General features: G+C 42.5%; 1 non-coding gene across 1 annotated transcript; it reads right to left on the bottom strand.

Annotated features, from left to right (window-relative positions):
* Window positions 1-16,706: 16,706 nt before the first annotated feature.
* On the bottom strand, window positions 16,707-16,833 carry LOC118145383 (small nucleolar RNA SNORA41). Its single transcript, XR_004730498.1, has one exon. It is a non-coding gene; the product is annotated as a small nucleolar RNA SNORA41 (small nucleolar RNA).
* Window positions 16,834-19,507: the final 2,674 nt, after the last annotated feature.

The raw sequence follows: 19,507 nt of genomic DNA, 5'->3' as shown, positions 1-19,507 counted from the left end.
AATACATTATATTTATGTATATATTGCTTATAATTTTCAAAGCCTTTCATATAGGTTATCCCATTTGATCTTGGCAATAATACTGTGGGATTAATATTATTAACATCTTCATGATACAGATGAAGATCCCAAGGCTCAAAGTCAATAACTTAATTGCCAAGGTCTCAAAAAGATTCTAATAAGTATCAGGGTAAATCAAGACCCAAAGTCCAGAATTCCAAAGTGTGGGACAGATACCTTATTACAGTCATTAAATATTAATACTAGACTTGGGAATTTAAATTCCATGCATTCTGGTGACATATGCTCAAAAGCAAGCAGAGAAAGGAAATCTAACAATATAAAAAGAAACATGAGTCAGACTTTTGGTCAGCTCTGTGGTGACGTTAAGGCACAAGGGTAGAGTCATTCGATTCATAAACTTCCCTTCTGCAACAATACCATGGAGCCAAGAACCAGTGAATTTCCTCACTACAAATCGGCGTAAGATCCTGACTATCATACATTACACAATACAACCACACCTAGGCTCTTTCATGGCAAAAAAAAGGAAAGGAAAACACTCAGAATTACTTTAGCTTTGAACCTGCAGAATCGTCCACATACATTCATATCCAATGCACATGCTCCTTGAAAAAAAATCAAACAATATAAAGAAGTATAGAAAGTAAATAAAGTCTTTCTCTCCTCCCTACTTTTTATTCCTACACTTTGGAATGTATCCTTCCAGTCTGGTGTGCAAGTTTACACACATACACACACACACACACACAATTTGAAATAAATAGTATTCTATAAAGTTTTTCTTAAAATTTGTATAGATACCTCATTTTTTTTTTTTTTTTTTTTTGAGACAGAGTTTCACTCTTGTTACCCAGGCTAGAGTGCAATGGCGCGATCTCGGCTCACCGCAACCTCTGCCTCCTGGGTTCAGGCAATTCTCCTGCCTCAGCCTCCTGAGTAGCTGGGATTACAGGCACGTGCCACCACGCCCAGCTAATTTTTTGTATTTTTAGTAGAGACAGGGTTTCACCATGTTGACCAGGATGGTCTCGATCTCTTGACCTCATGATCCACCCGCCTCGGCCTCCCAAAGTGCTGGGATTACAGGCGTGAGCCACCGCGCCCAGCCAACCTCATTTTTTTGTATTGGCTGCATAGTAGTATTACATATGACTAAGCACTCATTGATAGGATGTTTTTTACTTCATTTTATTTTTCTATTTTAAAAATATTTTCTAGGCCAGGCGCAGTGGCTTATGCCTGTAATCCCAGCACTCTGGGAGGCTGAGAATTTCTTGAACCCGGGAGGTGGAGGTGGCAGTAAGCCAACATTGCGCCACTGTACTCCAGCCTGGGTGACAGAGCAAGACTCTTGTCCCAAAAAATAAAGTAAAAATTTTTTTAATCCATAGAAGTAAAATTTGCACGTTTGAAAAATTTAGAGTGTACCAAGTTGTCTAAAATGAAAAACAAGTCTCTTGCCACCTATCTCCACAACACCCATACTCCACACCCATTACCCAGAAGATTTATTAACAGTTTGTTTTTAAGTTCTATCGATGATTACCATTGAGTCGGTATATGTAATATACTTACATTTGTTTTCCTTGATTTATGAACTGTAAATATTATCTATGGACTCATCACAGTAAAAAATTAGGGATATCTGGTTTAAATTAATGAGTTCAACACAGAATGAAATGGCATTTGGCTATGAACAGTCTCAGCCTGCAGCCAATAATGAGTCATTTTTTGTGGTAACATAACTTGGTGGCTATAACCCATATTTTTCTTACAGAAATATCATAGGCTGGGTGCAGCGGCTCACGCCTATAATCCCAGCCCTTTGGGAGGCTGAGGTAAGCGGATCCCTTGAGCCCAAGAATTTGAGACCAGCCTGTGCAACATGACAAAATCCCATCTCTACAAAAAGTACAAAAATTAGCCGGGTGTGGTGGCACATGCCTATGGTCCCAGCTACTCGGGAGGTTCAGCTGAGTTCAGGGAGGTCAAGGCCAGAGTGAACAGAGATCACGCCACTGTACTCCAGCCTGGGCAACAGAGTAAGACTGTCTCAAAAAAAAAAGTAAGAAATATCACAGCTCAAAGCTTAGTAACAACTTGGATTTAGATACAGATGAACTCCTCCAGGAGATGGAATATCTCAGTTCACATCGTGGCTCTGCTATCAATTAACTCTGTGACTGTGAACAAATTGCTTAACTTCTCTGTGCCCTAGTGTCTTTTCTCTTCAAAAAGAGTAATAGCTATCTCACAGATTTGAAGGAGGATGGGATTAAACCATGTATTTGAAAACAATTTGTAAACCACGGAGGTGGTTTTCCTTTAGCCATCTCTGCTATTTCAGGAGGCTTGTGCTGGGCTAACAGGGCAGAGAGGATGGGCCACAAGGTCAAAAATCCTCATAGGGCCCTGCTGTTTCTTAGGTTTTGAAGCAGCTGTGTTGTCTGGGGTATATAAACCCAGGGTTCATCGTCACATGTCAGGAAAATTTAGGACACAGACACACACCAGAAGTTTAGGAGCCGAAGTTTAAAAGGCAGAAGAGAAAAGAAAGAGAAACAACTTCCTCTACAGAGGGAGGGGTCTCCTAGCAAAAAGGACCAGCTGTTGGTGAATGCAACAGTTTATAGTCCAGTTTGAAAAGGCAGCGTCTGATTTATGCAGGGCTCAGATATTGGCTGGATCAGATCAACCTTTACATAGTGCTATGGGAAGACTGGTCGCCCCACCCTAAACTCCTTTTTTTTTTTTGAGATGGAGTTTCGCTGTTGTTACCCAAACTGGAGTGCAATGGCATGATCTCGGCTCACCACAACCTCCGCCTTCTGGGTTCAAGCAATTCTCCTACCTCAGCCTCCCAAGTAGCCGGGACTACAGGTGCGTGCCACCATGCCCAGCTAATTTTTGTATTTTTTAGTAGAGACGGGGTTTCACCTTGTTGACCAGGATGGTCTCGATCTCTTGACCTCGTGATCCACCCACCTCGGCCTCCCAAAGTGCTGGGATTATAGGCGTGAGCCACCATGCCCAGCCCACCCTAAACTACTTTTTTTTTTTTTTTTGAGATGGAGTTTCGCTCTTGTTACCCAGGCTGCAGTGCAATGGCGTGATCTCGGCTCACTGCAACCTCCGCCTCCTGGGTTCAGGCAATGCTCCTGCCTCAGCCTCCCGAGTAGCTGGGATTACAGGCACGCACCACCATGCCCAGCTAATTTTTTTTTATTTTTAGTAGAGACGGGGTTTCACCATGTTGACCAGGTTGGTCTCGATCTCTTCACCTCGTGATCCACCCACCTCGGCCTCCCAAAGTGCTGGGATTACAGGCGTGAGCACCCTAAACTTCTTATGGAAATACGCTTCACAGTTGATCTGCTGCCATCTTGTCTGCTCCTTACAATACATGTGGCTGGCAGAGAAGGGAAGATGGAGCCACTATTTTGAAAATGCCTAGTCCTTAGTTCCTGCCATGCACCCATGCAAGCTCCCAGCTTGCAGGCTGCTCTTTGTTAGAAAATGATTTGGGGCTAGGCACTATGGCTCACGCCTGTAATCCCAGCACTTTGGGAGGCTGAGGCGGGCAGGTCACTAGGTCAAGAGATTGAGACCATTCTGGCCAACATGGTGAAACCCCATCTCTACTAAAAAATATAAAAATCAGCTGGGCGTGGTGGAGCACGCCTGTAGTCCCAGCTACTCAGGAGGCTGAGGCAGGAAAATTACTTGAACCCAGGAGGCGGAGGTTGCAGTGACTCGAGATCATACCTGATTTGGGGCTGCTTTTCTGTTATATATACATTATTCACCTGGGTGCAGGTGGGCTAATGCCAAAAAGGGCGTTAGCGGGGCTGCTTTTCAAAAAAGAAAAGCCTTACTGAGGACTCCCATGCCCTTGCTATCTGCCTATGTAATTCCTTCTTAACTCCTATGTCAGTTTCAGCCCCTAAAAGAGCTGAAGGAATGGAAATGCCAGGAGGGGTGGAAGATGAACCAGCAGTTAGGTTAGCAATGTCTGTCTCTCATGTATCCCAAGAATGACAGTTTCTAAAGCAAAAGCGGAAGCTGGAAGCAGCAGAAATAGATGCTTGTTGCCACTGGTGGTAGCAGCGGAGGCACCACTCCCTTGGCCTGGAGCGGGACTGAGGTACCTGATACAGGGACAGGGCTTGTGATGGGAGAAGCCTATGAGTGTAGGCATCAGATGTCTAGGTCTTTGAAGATCGGTCCTTTCTGTCCCTAGAACTAGATCCTGGGACAGAAGAGCAGATGGGGAGAGAGGACCTCCTGCCTACAGATAAGTCTATGTCATTCTCTTTGTAAGGTCTTTTAGGCTGACTGATGGTACCGTGGACATCCTGTTAACCTCTGTGACCTGCACGGGACACTCCAGATGAGTTCCTGGGAAATCTAAAGTAACTGGAAGACCATGAAAAGAGGGAGAAATTATCAACCCCTTTGGACGCCTACTTGACTTTGAGACATTCTCTATTGTTCTTATTCCTGCCCTGCTTCCTAAGGCCATTGGACTTCATAACCGACCTTGGTCAACCTGACTCCATAACCTATGACTCCCTTCCAGCTTGCAAAAAACCGCCCTAAACTGTAACTTTCCACTGCCCACCCCAAACCTATAAAACCAACTCCTATCCCACCACCCTTTGCTGATGCCCTTTTCTGCCTCAGCCCGCCTGCACACAGGTGAATAAACAGCCATGTTGCTCACACAAAGCCAGTTTGAGGTGGGGGGATGTCTCTTCATTCAAAGCGCACATTTTAACCCTCTTGAGTGACTACTACAGTCCTACAGTGCGAGAGTCACATGGAAGAGCTCAGACCTCAGAAGTCTCTACCCTCTCTCTGCTCTCTTGAAGTTAGCTTTCATTCTCTAAAAACGATCTTTCACTCATTCATTTATAGACATACAAGGAAAGTTTGTCCTCAGGCTGGGTGCAGTGGCTCACACCTGTAATACCAACACTTTGGGAGGCTGATGCGGGCAGATCGTTTGAGGTCAGGAGTTTCAAGATCAGCCTGCCCAATATGGTGAAACCCTGACTCTATTAAAAACACACACACAAAAAAAAGTCAGCAGGGCACGGTGGCTCAAGCCTGTAATCCCAGCTATTCGGGAGGCTGAGGCGCAAGAATTGCTTGAACCTGGGAGGCAGAGGTTATAGTAAGCAAAGATTGCATCACTGCGCTCCAGCCTGGGCAACTGACAAGACTCCATCTCAAAAAAAAAAAAAAGAAAGAAAGAAAAGAAGGTCTGTCCTCTAATTAATCTAAACATTCTAAACATTTCCAGGAGAATGCAGCACTAGGGCTCCTTTGTTGAGGGCAGCATTTCACAGTTCTGGAGTGCACTCGCTTGTCAGACCACAGGCTTGTTTGTGGTGGACTTGAGCAGATTACAGTTTTGCTTTGTTATGTTTCTGAGAAGGAGTTTCACTCTGACACCAGGCTAGAGTGCAGTGGCACAATCCCGGCCCACTGCAACCTCTGCCCCCCAGGTTCAGCCAATTCTCCTGCCTCAGCCTCCCGAATATCTGGGATTACAGGTACCTGCCACCACACCCGGCTAATTCTTTGTGTTTTTAATAGTGAGGGAGTTTCACCTTGTTGATCAGCCTGGTCTTGAACTCTTGACCTCAGGTGATCCATCTGCCTCCGCCTCCCAAAGTACTGAGATTACAGCAAATTATGTTTTAATTGTGCTATGTGCTGGAAATGGGCAGCACTATCTGAGATATGGTTGGTATGAGGAGGGAGCAATTGTGAGGCACTCCTCAAGATTTGCAGATGAGAAAGAGAATTGCTTGAACCTGGGGTAGGCTGCAGTGAGCTGAGATCACACCACTATACTCCAGTATAGGCAACAGAGCAAGACTGTCTAAAAAAAAAAGATTTGCAGATGAGAGAATAAGCCACTCTCTAAAGGTTATTCTAGCAAGAATTGAATGCCCAGACGGGTTCACAGCCGAATTCTACCAGACACACAAGGAGGAGCTGGTACCATTCCTTCTAAAACTATTTCAAACAATCCAAAAAGAGGGAATCCTTCCCAAATCATTTTATGAGACCAACATCATCCTGATACCAAAACCCGGCAGAGACCCAACGAGAAAAGAAAACTTCAGGCCAATATCCATGATGAACATAGATGCAAAAATCTTCAATAAAATATTGGCAAGCCGATTGCAACAGCAAATCAAAAAACTTATTCATCATGATCAAGTAGGATTCATCCCAGGGATGCAAGGCTGGTTCAACATACGCAAGTCTATCAACGTAATTCACCACATAAACAGAACCAAAAACAAAAACCACATGATTATCTCAATTGACGCAGAGAAGGCATTTGACAAAATTCAACAGCCCTTTATGCTAAAAACCCTCAATAAACTCGGTATCGATGGAACGTATCTCAAAGTAATAAAAGCTATTTATGACAAACCAACAGCCAATATCATACTGAATGGGCAAAAACTGGAAGCATTCCCTTTGAAATCTGGTACTAGACAAGGATGCCCTCTCTCACCACTCCTATTCAATATAGTACTGGAAGTTCTAGCCAGAGCAATCAGGCAAGAAAAAGAAATAAAGGGTATTCAAATAGGAAAGGTGGAAGCCAAATTGTCTCTGTTTGCAGATGACATGATAGTGTACCTAGAAGACCCCATCGCCTCAGCCCAAAAACTCCTGAAACTGATAAACAACTTCAGCAAAGTCTCAGGATATAAAATCAATGTGCAAAAATCACAAGCATTCGTCTACACCAATAACAGACTTAAAGAAAGCCAAATCAAGAGCGAACTGCCATTCGCAATTGCTACAAAGGGAATAAAATACCTTGGAATACAACTCACAAGGAACGTAAGGGACCTCTTCAAGGAGAACTACAAACCACTGCTCAACGAAATCAGAGAGGACACAAACAGATGGAGAAACATTCCATGTTCATGGTTAGGAAGAATTAATATCGTGAAAATGGCTATACTGCCCAAAGTAATTTACAGAATCAACGCTATCCCCATCAAGCTACCATTGACTTTCTTCACAGAACTGGAAAAAACCACCATGAACTTCATATGGAACCAAAAGAGAGCCCGCATAGCCAAGTCAATTCTAAGCAAAAAGAACACAGCGGGGGGCATCACACTACCGGATTTCAAACTGTACTACAAGGCTACAGTGATCAAGACAGCATGGTACTGGTACCAAAACAGAGATATAGACCAATGGAACAAAACAGAGGCACCGGAGGCAACACAACATACATACAACTATACAATCTTTGATAAACCTGACAAAAACAAGCAATGGGGCAAGGATTCCATGTTTAACAAATGGTGTTGGGAAAACTGGCTAGCCATGTGCAGAAAGCAGAAACTGGACCCCTTCCTGACACCTTACACTAAAATTAACTCCAGATGGATTAAAGACTTAAACATAAGACCTGGCACGATAAAAACCCTAGAAGGAAATCTAGGCAAAACTATCCAGGACATAGGAGTAGGCAAGGACTTCATGAACAAAACACCAAGAGCATTGGCAACAAAAGCCAAAATAGACAAATGGGACCTAATGAAACTCCACAGCTTCTGCACAGCAAAAGAAACAGTCACTAGAGTGGATCGGCAACCAACAGAATGGGAAAAAATTTTCGCAGTCTACCCATCTGACAAAGGGCTGATATCCAGAATTTACAAACAACTCAAGCAGATTTACAGGAAAAAAACAAACAAGCCCATTCAAAAGTGGGCAAAGGATATGAACAGATACTTTACGAAAGAAGACATATATGAGGCCAACAATCATATGAAAAAATGCTCATCGTCACTGGTCATCAGAGAGATGCAAATCAAAACCACATTGAGATACCATCTCACGCCAGTTAGAATGGCGATCATTAAAAAATCTGGAGACAACAGATGCTGGAGAGGATGTGGAGAAAAAGGAACACTTTTACACTGTTGGTGGGAGTGTAAATTAGTTCAACCATTGTGGAAGACAGTGTGGCGATTCCTCAAGGCCTTAGAAATAGAAATTCCATTTGACCCAGCAATCCCATTACTGGGTATATATCCAAAAGACTATAAATCGTTCTACTATAAGGACACATGTACACGAATGTTCATTGCAGCACTGTTTACAATAGCAAAGACCTGGAATCAACCCAAATGCCCATTGATAATAGACTGGATTGGAAAAATGTGGCACATATACACCATGGAATATTATGCAGCAATAAGAAATGATGAGTTCGTGTCGTTTGTAGGGACATGGATGAATCTGGAAAACATCATCCTCAGCAAACTGACACAGGAACAGAGAGTGAAACACCGCATATTCTCACTCATAGGTGGGTGATGAAAAATGAGAACACATGGACACAGAAAGTGGAGTACTAAACACTGGGGTCTATTGGGGGGAAAAGGGGAGGGCCAGTGGGAGGGGGAGGTGGGGAGGGATAGCCTGGGGAGAAATGCCAAATGTGGGTGAAGGGGAGAAGAAAAGCAAAGCACACTGCCATGTGTGTACCTACGCAACTGTCTTGCATGCTCTGCTCATGTACCCCAAAACCTATAATCCAATAAAAAATTAAAAAAAAAAAAAGAATTGAATGCAAAGAAGGGAATCAGTAATCTGTTGGAGTAAACTAGGAGGCTGTAAATGAGCAATCAAAGAGATTGGGGCACTCAAAGATGCTCTATGACTGTACTGAAGTTGTAATTTAGTACATAGAGATCATATCCATTTTTTCTGGAGAAAGACATGAGAACAAAAACAGGTAGTTATGCCATTTTATGTGGTGAGTAGGTACTATCATTTGAATACAGCCCCTCCAAAATTCAGATGTTTTCAAAGTGATCAGATTTTTGTTTTGCTTTGTTTTTTGAGACAGTCTCACTCTCTCGCTGAAACTGTAGTGCAATGGCGATCTCAGCTCACCACAACCTACACCTCCACGTTTAAGTAGAGATTCCCCCGCCTTAGCCTCCTGAGTAGTTGGGATTATAGGTGTGCACCACTACTGTCCGGTTAATTTTTATATTTTTAGTAGAGACGGGATTTCGCCATGTTGACTGCAAAGTGATAGTTTTAAGAGGTGGGGCCTTTAAGTGGCAATCAGGCCATAAGAGCTCCTCCCTCATGTTTGGGATTAAGTGCCTTAAAAAAAGAAGCTTCAAGCAGTATTTAGTTAATTTACTCTTCCACCTCCCTCCAGAGGATAAGGCTCTCACCAGACAGCCAAACCTGCCAGCACCTTTATCATGGACTTCCTAGCCTCCTGAACTGTGAGAAATAAATTTCTGTTCTTTTTAAGTTGCCCAGTCTGTGGTATTCTGTTATAGAACACATAGACTAAACCAGTAGGGCATTAATCTTTTGCACTTGGATTCTACAGCTATCTGTCCTTGCTAGGATTGCAGGTGGACGCAGAAGTCTTAATCAAATTAGTTTTCTATGTTGTATTTCGGTTTAAGGTAACTTGAGTAATTAGACCACCTGACTGTTTTATTTATTTCTGTAAATTATTGTCCTTTTCTTTCTATTTTCTTTTCTTTTTTTTTGAGACGGAGTTTCGCTCTTGTTACCCAGGCTGGAGTGCAATGGCGCGATCTCGGCTCACCGCAACCTCCACCTCCTGGGTTCAGGCAATACTCCTGCCTCAGCCTCCTGAGTAGCTGGGATTACAGGCACGCACCACCATACCCAGCTAATTTTTTGTATTTTTTAGTAGAGACGGGGTTTCACCATGTTGACCAGGATGGTCTCGATCTCTTGACCTCATGATCCACCCACCTCGGCCTCCCAAAGTGCTGGGATTACAGGCTTTAGCCACCATGCCCGGCCTCATTTTCTTGATATTTTCAAAATTTGTATTAAGAAAAATTTCAGGCTGGGCGCAGTGGCTCATGCCTATAATCCCAGCACTTTGGGAGGCCGAGGCAGGAGGATGACCTGAGGTCAAGAGTTCAAAACCAGCCTGGCCAACATAGTGAAACCCTGTCTCTAATAAAAATACAAAAAAATTAGTCAGGCATAGTAGCGCATGCCTGTATTCCCAGCTACTGGGGAGGCTGAGGCAGGAGAATCACTTAAACCTGGGAGGTGGAGGTTGCAGTAAGCTGAGATCAATCACTCCATTGCACTCCAGGCTGGGCAGGAAGAGCAAAACTCTGTCTCAAGAAAAGAAAAAAGAAGAAAGAAAAGAAAAAAAGAAATTTCTTCAAAAGGGGAGAAAATAATATAATGAATATATATAATTATTACTGTGAAATACCCTATAACTAGATTTAGTCATTATCAAGATTTTCCTACATTTGCTTCACTTTCTCCCACTTTTAAAAACGAAACTAAACTATTTTAAAGAAACTTAACCAAATGTATAAGAAAAAACAACTCCATTAATAGGAACAGACACTTTTCAAAAGAAGACATACATGCAGCCAAAAAGCATATGAAAAACAGCTCAACATCACTGATCATTAGAGAAATGCAAATCAAAACCACAAGGAGATACCATCTGACACCTGTCAGAATGGCTATGGTTAAAGTAAAAACATAACAGTTATTATCAAGGTTTTGAAGAAAAAGGAATGCGTATACACTGTTGGTAGGAGTGCAAATTAGTTCAACCATATGGAAAACAGTGTGGCGATTTGTCAAAGACCTAAAAACAAACTACCATTTGACCCACCAATCCCATTACTGGGTATATACCCAAAAGAATATAAATCATTCTATTGTAAAGACACATCCACACAGATGTTTGTTGCAAGACTATTCATAATAGCAAAGACATGGAATCAACCTAAATGTATATCAATAGTAGACTGGATAAAGAAAATGTGATATATGTACACCATGGAATACCATGCAGCCACAAAAAAAGAGTGAGACCATGTCCTTTGCAGGGACACAGATGGGGCTCAAATCCATCATCCTTAGAAAACTAACCCAGGGTCAGAAAACCAAATACCACATGTTCTTACTTGTGAGTGGAAGCTAAATGATGAGAACACATGAACACAAAGAGGGAAACAATACACACTAGGGCCTACTGGAAGGTGGAAGGTGGGAGCAGGGAGAGGATCAAGAAAAATAACTACTGGGTACTAGGCTTAATACTTAGGTGACAAAATAATCTGTACAACCAACCCCTACAACAGGAGCTTACCTGTATAACAAACCTGTATGTGTGCCCCTCAACTTAAAACAAAAGTTAAAAAAAAATAAAAATTTCAAACACACAAAAATATTCTAGGTTTTTAAATAAATAAAAGGAACAAAATGAGGAAAATAGTATAATGAATATGTATATAAGGTATAATGAATAGTATGAAATACCCAATAACCATGTTCAATCATAATCAAGATTTTCCTACACTTGCTTCACTTTCTACCACTTTTAAAAACTAAACTTTTTCTTTTTTTTTATGACGGGGTTTCACCATGTTGGTCAGGCTGGTCTTGAACTCCCGACCTCAGGTGATCCGCCTGCCTTGGCCTCCAAAGTGCTTGGATTACAGGTGTGAGCCACCAAAAACTAAACTATCTTAAAGAAAATCCTAGACCCCAAAGTCATTTCCTCCCCACTGCCATGGTGTAAGATTCATACATTGAAATCCTACCCCACAAAGGTGATGTTAGGAGGTGGATCATTTTTGAAGACGATTAGTTCATAGAGACAGAGGCCTTGTGAGATAAGTGCCCTTATAATAGAGAACCCAAGAGGCCCCTAACCCCTTATACCATATGAGGACGGACAAAGAGAGAACACAGCCATCTCTTAAGCAGGAAGCAGGCCTTCACCAGACATGGAATCTGCTGGTACCTGGATCTTGGACTTTTCGGCCTCCAGAAATGTGAGCAACAAATTCCTGTTGTTTCTAAGCCACCAAGTATATGGTATTTTGCTGAAGCAGCCCAGGCTGACCAAGACAACCATTTGCTTTAGTATAGATCTCTAAAACATATGATCACTTTCTTGCATACCCACAATATTCTCTTTTGTATTTACTAATTTTTGTAAGCTAAGTTAGTGAGAGATGAAGGCACTCTCAGGCTGTTAATAAAATCAAGTTTCAGACTCTGATCCACAATGAACTTACCAAAATAATGGTCACTTTGTGAGGATTCTTATAGCTACCAGGATTCCTCTGTCTGAACATTCTTTAATAACTGAACAACAATCCAGGCCCCCTTTACTTTTCACATGTAGAAGTCTATACACACTGTGTGCACATGTATTTACCATGCATGCTGATATGGTTTGGCCTTGGTTCCCATCCAAATCTCACCCCATAATCCCCCCCACAAGGACAGGACCAGGTGGAGGTAACTGGATCATGGGGATAGTTTCCCCCATGCTGTTCTCATGATAGTGAATGAATTCTCATGACATCTGATGGTTGCATAAGCATCTGGCATTTCCCCTGGTTGCACTCACTCCATCCTGCTGCCCTGTGAAGAAGGTGCATGCTTTTTGCCTTCCACCATGACTGTAAGTTTCCTGAGGCCTCCCCAGTAATGTGGAACTGTGAGTCAATGAAACCTCTTTCTTTCATAAATTACCCAGTCTTAGGTATTTCTTCATAGCAGTGAAAGAACAGACTAATACACACACATGTAAAACAGAGGAAAAAATGAAATAAACCCCTTCTTAAGCCCAGTAAATCAGTTGGCTCTTTGAAAAAGCATAACTTAAATCTACTGTCACCATTCTGGTAGGCTATTAAGGTAAGTGGGGGTGCTACCAATAGAGAGAACACAAAATGCAAAGATTAACATCTATGCTGGCCAATTTTTTTTTTTTTTGAGACAGGGTCTCGCTCTCAGGACCTGATTAGAGTCAGAAACTTGATTTTTTTTTTTTTTTTTTTTTGCAGTCTGAGAGAGCCTTTATCTCCCACTAACCTAGCTTGCAGTGGGCCATAATCATGCCAGGCTGGAGTGCAGTGACTCAATCATAGTTCACTGCAGCCTCAAGCTCCCATGCTCAGGTGATCCTCCTGCCTCAGCCTCCCAAGTATCTGGGACTACCACATCCATATGCTGCATCACCACATCCATATGCTGGCCAATTTCTAAAAGTGGCTTGAAAAAGAGTACATGAGAACATCAGAGATATAGGAAGGTATCAGCTTCTAGAGAAGGGAAGTGAAAATTATAAGGTACCACAAACAGGCAGTATTTCACACCAGGCAAAAATTCTACTGGTTTTGCCTTATCATTCCTATATGGGTGTGTAAGAATCGAAATATCTTCCCCTGCCTTCCCCCATCATACTCATGTGCCCAGGGGAATGACTTCATAGGAAGTTCCTTTCTTTCCCTTCTTTCGCTTCTTTGTCTACCCTAACACCCCAACCCGCCAATGCCTCTTCCACTAACTCTGCAATGTCTTGATTTTAAAAACTAGGGACACATTTCTTTGGCCTTAGACATATTCAGCATATAGCATACATCTGGTATACAGACTCTTAAGGAATATTGAATGGATGGGTGGATGGAGAGATGGATGGATAATGACTTTTTAATATAAGGATAACACTTCAAGACCTACCCAGCTTCTCATGGAACTGCAACATGACATTGAGGGGCCATTGGCAAAACTGAGTAAGTTGTCATAACAACTGGCTGCACATTCAGGAGGTTGAAAAGGTAAAAATGTGACATATATACCCTCCCCACCACCATTATGAACCAGTAAGCATAAGAAGGGAGGAAACATGTCAGAGTGAAAAGACAATGGGCACTTGGCTCATACATACCTGATGCAAATCTTGATTCCGAATTGTGCAACTTAGAACAAATAATTTATAAAATTTCATTTATTCCATATACAAACTGGGAACAATAATGTCTACTATGCAAGATTACTATAAGGATTAAATTAAACAGTGGCTGGGTGTGGTGGCTCACGCCTGAAATCCCAACACTCTGGGAGGCCAAGGTAGGTGGATCACCTGAGATTAGGAGTTCAAGACCAGCCTGGTCAACATGGCAAAACCCTGTCTCTACTAAAAATACAAAAAAATTAGGCGGACATGGTGGCGTATGCCTGTAATCCCAGCCACTCAGGAGGCTGAAGCCCAAAAATCCCTTGGACCTGGGAGGCTGAGGTTGTAGAGAGCCTAGATTGTGCCACTGCACTCCAGCCTGGGTGACACAGTGAGACTCTGTCTCAAATACTACTACTACCAATAATAAATTAATTAAATAGTGTATGTAAGGTTCTTAGCACAGTGGGCTCAAAATATCATAATTTTTATTACATGACAATATTTATTATCATTTAGAAATTCATAAAGGGAACCTAGGAAATCATGGTTCATTTGTGAAACAGGCAAGCTAAATACTTAAATAAAATTAATTTCAGAGAAGACTGTCAAGATGGTATCTTTAAAGAGAAAATTTGACAAATTAAATTTCTGTGAGGTTTTTACATTTTTAAGTGGTTGAAAAAATGGAATAGAAGATAAAGAAAAGCTTAATATTATTGACCTAGAAACCTTTTTTTTTATTTTTTTTTATGAGATGGGGTTTCACCATGTTGGCCAGGATGATCTCCATCTCCTGACCTTGTGATCCGCCTGCCTTGGCCTCCCAAAGTGTGGGGATTACAAGGGGTGAGCCACCGCACCTGGCCAACCTAGAAACCTTAATAAAACCTTGGACATGTTTCCAAAGGACAGGCTAATAATAAAAGTTGCATGAAAGTGGAATGTATTATGAGACAATAAGGAACTAGCTCAGAAGCAAAAATAATGGGTGGGGCCTGTTGATTCAAGCTAGGGGAGGGAACTAGAGGCCCAAGTGACAGTTCCTGGGAAGGCAGTGGATATATGAAGGGCCTAGTAGTCACATCTCTAATTCTGGATTTCTCGATGTAAACTGTACAGTTCTCAACAGAAAGATGGAGTCTTGTGCACTTCAGAGAATCTGGGCAAGTGATACTTGGGTGTCAGACACCCATGGAGTATACCTCAGTAAGAGGAAGGGAGAAGGAGACTAATGTTAATCTAGCAGTGACTAGATCAGGCCATGTGCCAGGCACATTATCTCATTTAAGTCACCATAAACCAATGACACTAGTTATATTATTACCTCCATTTTACACAGAAGGACACTGAGGCTCAAAGAGATCTTATAATCCATCTAAGTTTACACTGCTAATAAAGGCAAGGAACTGTCATAGGCTTCAATGCCCCAGGCAGCAGGCTGTGGCCTGCTGGGTGCTTGTTGACCACCTACTCTGTGCCAGGCACAGTGCCAGGTGCAGAAGATACAATGGTGTACAAAGATGTAGTCTCTCACTCTCTTGGAGCTTAGAGTCTAATGAGAGTTAGTAGCAGCCATTAGTCAAATAATGCCACTAATGAAGATAACATTACAAAGTGAAACATGTAACAAACAGACTCATCTAGGCTTGGGGCATGATGGATGCCATGGTGGAGAGTGGCTCCAGAGAGCTTACCTGAATTAACTAGTTAAAGGAATGATGAAGAAAGGTATTCCAAGTGAGTGAACTACACATGAAAAGGCCTGTGGTCGGAACCCCAGACAACACAAGCTTAGAGCAACTACAGCTCAGAGGAAAGAGGTAAATTCCTTGAGCTGAGGGTGGAGGTTGGAGACACAATCAGATTTCCATTTTGAAAGGTCTAGTGTATTTTCTTTTTTATTTATTTATTTTGGTCTAGTGTATTTTCACAGGGGCCATTATGAAAGTTGGACAGCCACAAGCAAGCACTCTGGCAGGTTCCAGGACCCCAGCTATACCCCACCCAAACGAAGGTATTTGGGTGGTATAAATACTGCAGCCTTCACAGTACATTTAAGGACTGGGCGCAGTGACTCATGCCTATAATCTCAGCACTTTTGGGAGGCTGAGGTGGGTGGATCACTTGAGGTCAGGATTTTGTGGTGAAATCCCATCTCTACTAAAAATACAAAGATCAGCTGAGCATGGTGGTGCACACCTGTAGTCCCAGCTACTTCAGAGGCTGAGGCAGAATTGCTAGAACCCAGAAGTAGAGCTGCAGTGAGCCAAGATCCCGCCACTGCCCTGTAGCCTGAGCAATAGGTTGAGAGTCTGTCTCAAAATAAAATAAAATAAATTTAAAAAACAGTACATTGGGAAATGAGGACTTATGAAACCAAAAGCCTAAGTCTCAGGCATCTGTGCTAGGAAAGGACATACTAACACATGTAAATGATCTGGAGGAGAGCATATGCAGTAAAACCTCTAACAACACTTCTACACAGATAGGTCTCTCAGGGGTCAGCAAGTGCTGGGCCAAATCCTACCAGTGCCTGTTTTTGTACAGTCCGCAAACTAAGAATGGTTTTTACACTTTTAAGTGGTTGAAAAAAATGGAAAGAAAACTAATATTTTGTGACACATTAAAATAATATGAAAGTCACATCCCAGTTTCCATAAATAAAGTTTTATTGGAACACAGCCATGCTCATTTGTTTACTCTCTCTTTGGCTGCCACTACAAGGGCAGAGTGACAGGCTGACACCTGAGGATTGCTGCAAAGCTAAAATTATTATTTTTTAAAAGACAAGAAACAACATTATTCAAATACTGAATTATATTTTTTCCAAGTCTTCTTAATTTGTTTTGAAATGGATCATCTCCTGCCAAACATAACTATAGAATACATTTTGTGTGTGTCACACATATGCCTACTCTCTGTTTTGCTAAGAAAGAGATGCTTAATATCTTTTCTTTCCCACAGAGAAATGCAACAACTGCTACCACAAGAAGAGCTGCAGACCAATAGTGGTGGAAGTAAAAGTATTTATTATCTGGCCTTTTACAGAAAAAGTTTGCCAATCCCTGAGACAGATCATCAGAAGAGCCTAGAAATCTGACCATGTGATCTGACAATTGACAAATGAGCTCTCATGGAGCAAGTGCAAAATAATGCACTTTGAGATAAAAATATCCAAACTGTTTACAAAAGGAAGACAGGCCTATGAGCTTTGAGGTCACAACTCAGGACTAAACACAACTGGGAGGATTAAAGGCAGCTAGAGTAGTAGTATGTGAATTTCCTCCCTAGATTATAACCATCAGTACACAGCAGAGGAGATTGGTTATCTTCGTATCTCACCTGATGTGGGCCTGGGGAAAAATTTCCAGGAAGGCTAGACTAGGATTTTGCACTTTCACTTAAAAATTACACATAGGAGGCCAGGCATGGTGACTCACGCCTGTAATCCCAGCACTTTGGGAGGTCAAAGCAAGTGGATCACGAGGTCAAGAGATCAAGACCATCCTAGCCAACATGGTGAAACCCCATCTCTAGTAAAAATACAAAATTTAGCTGGGGATGGTGGCACTGTAATACCAGCTACCTGGGAAGCTGAGGCAGGAGAATCACTTGAGCCAGGGAGTCAGAGGTTGCAGTGAGCCAAGATTGTGCCACTGCATTCCAGCCTGGTGACAGAGCAAGACTCCATCTCAAAAAAAAAAAAAAAAAAAATTACACATAGGAAATGGCAGAGGTTGCAAGTGACCCTAAATCGCACCACTGAACTCCAGCCTGGGCAGCAGAGCGAGACCCTGCCTCCAACCAACCAACCAAATTTTTTCTCCTCTTAAAACCTTTATTCTAGCTCTAAGGTAACTTGGCTTCTCATATCATTGGTCCTGTGAAGGGGGTCATCCAGGGAAATGGCAAAGGTGTATCCCCAGGATTATGAAGATAACCACAACAGTAATCTGCTCAGTCTCTTGGGGGCAGTTGTTTAGCATGCACTGATTTCCCCAGCCTGACCCACAGGTACCATTTCCATACCTGCAAAGCTACAGAACTGACCTGGGACCTTGATGGTTCTAGCAGGGTTCTGGTGCCATGGGGGCCCTGCCTGGATGTGGCTGGCTTCCCTCTTGGACAACTCTGGCCTCTTCCATTTTCATGTAACAAGAGTCAAATGCAAAGATCCCTGAGAAGACACACCCAGACCAGTGTGCTCCAGGGCAGAAAGAACAAGGTGTCTTTCCCAAGTAAGATTCTCTCCGCACCCAGAAAAGACTCAGCCAATATTGAGGTCCCAGAACCTAGTTTAATGCCAGGTAAATTCATCCCAGAAAACTGCAAGTCCCATGTCCTGGGAACCCCTACTCAGTCCCAAGAAAACCAGGTTGGTCACCTGCCAGACAGGTTCCTCATTTACAATAGGCCTCTCTCTTATCCTGTTGTTCCCCAGGGCTCACCTGGGCCTGCTCCGTAATTTCTGCTGCCCCAAGCCCAGCACTCAGAATATTCAGACCTACTTCTTCTTGGGAAGGGGAGAGGACAGCATAGGCAGAGGGGATCACTGGGGACAAGATTGGGATCAGAGAAGATCAGGAGACTAAGGAGAAGGGGTTCCCAAGGGGCCCCAGTTGTTAAGAGAGTTGGATCTAAGACTCCAGTCTTTAATGTCTGCATGTGCTTCTGTTCATACAATGAAGATTAAACAGTTCCTGGAATCAGGAAAGTTTTTCAACATTTATATTGTTTAGGGATAAGGAAGAACTACTAAACTGGCAGCGCAGTGGCTCACACCTATAATCCCAGCACTTCAGGAGGCCAAGGTGGGTGGATCACGAGGTCAAGACATCGAGACCATCCTGGTCAACAAGGTGAAACCCTGTCTCTACTAAAAATACAAAAATTAGCTGGGCATGGTGGCGCACGCCTAGTCCGAGCTACTTGGGAGGCTGAGGCAGAAGAATTGTTTGAACCCAGAAGGCGGAGGTTGCGGTGAGCCAAGATCGTGCCCTTGCACTCCAGTCTGGATAACAACAGCGAAACTCCATCTCAAAAAAAAAAGGAAGGCTGCCTTAAATCCTATTGTAAGTGAACAGAATGTAAATTATTCAAATATAAATAACAAAGACAAGGGTAAAACTTCATTGGTCACTATAAAATAGCTGTAATAACTATAGTAATTTATATCTAATTGCCATGTGGCATAGAGATTACGGGACATTGCGTCATGCACATCATACACCAAGCTCTTTGTGATAAGGGCAGCAAATTCTGCTCCACTGTGTGTGCTCTTGTAGTCAGCTTAAAAGAACCAAGGGTAAAATTTGACTTAATCTTGAGTTTTTGCTTCAGGGCAAATTGCTGGGATTACAGGTGTGAGCCACCAAGCCCAGCGTGAATAATTTTTTTACATGGCAGAAACAGAACCAGATCCTGTCTCCAAAAAACAGAACTACACACACAATTCTTTCTTCTTCTTTTTTGTGGTTTTGTTTTGTTTTGTTTTTAAAGATGGGGTCTCTATTACCCAGGCTGGAGCACAGTGGCACGAACATAGCTCACTGCAACCTCTAATTCCCTGGAGGCTTTTGAAATTTTTTTTCTGGAGAGACAGGGTCTCACTTTAACTTCCAACCTCAAGAGATCCTCTCTCCTTGGCTTCCCAAAGTGTTGAAATTAGAGGTGTGAGCTACCGCATCTGGC

This window comes from Callithrix jacchus, chromosome 8, assembly GCF_049354715.1.
Source record: "Callithrix jacchus isolate 240 chromosome 8, calJac240_pri, whole genome shotgun sequence".
NCBI lineage: Eukaryota > Metazoa > Chordata > Mammalia > Primates > Cebidae > Callithrix > Callithrix jacchus.
This window is presented reverse-complemented; position numbering and strand designations above follow the sequence as displayed.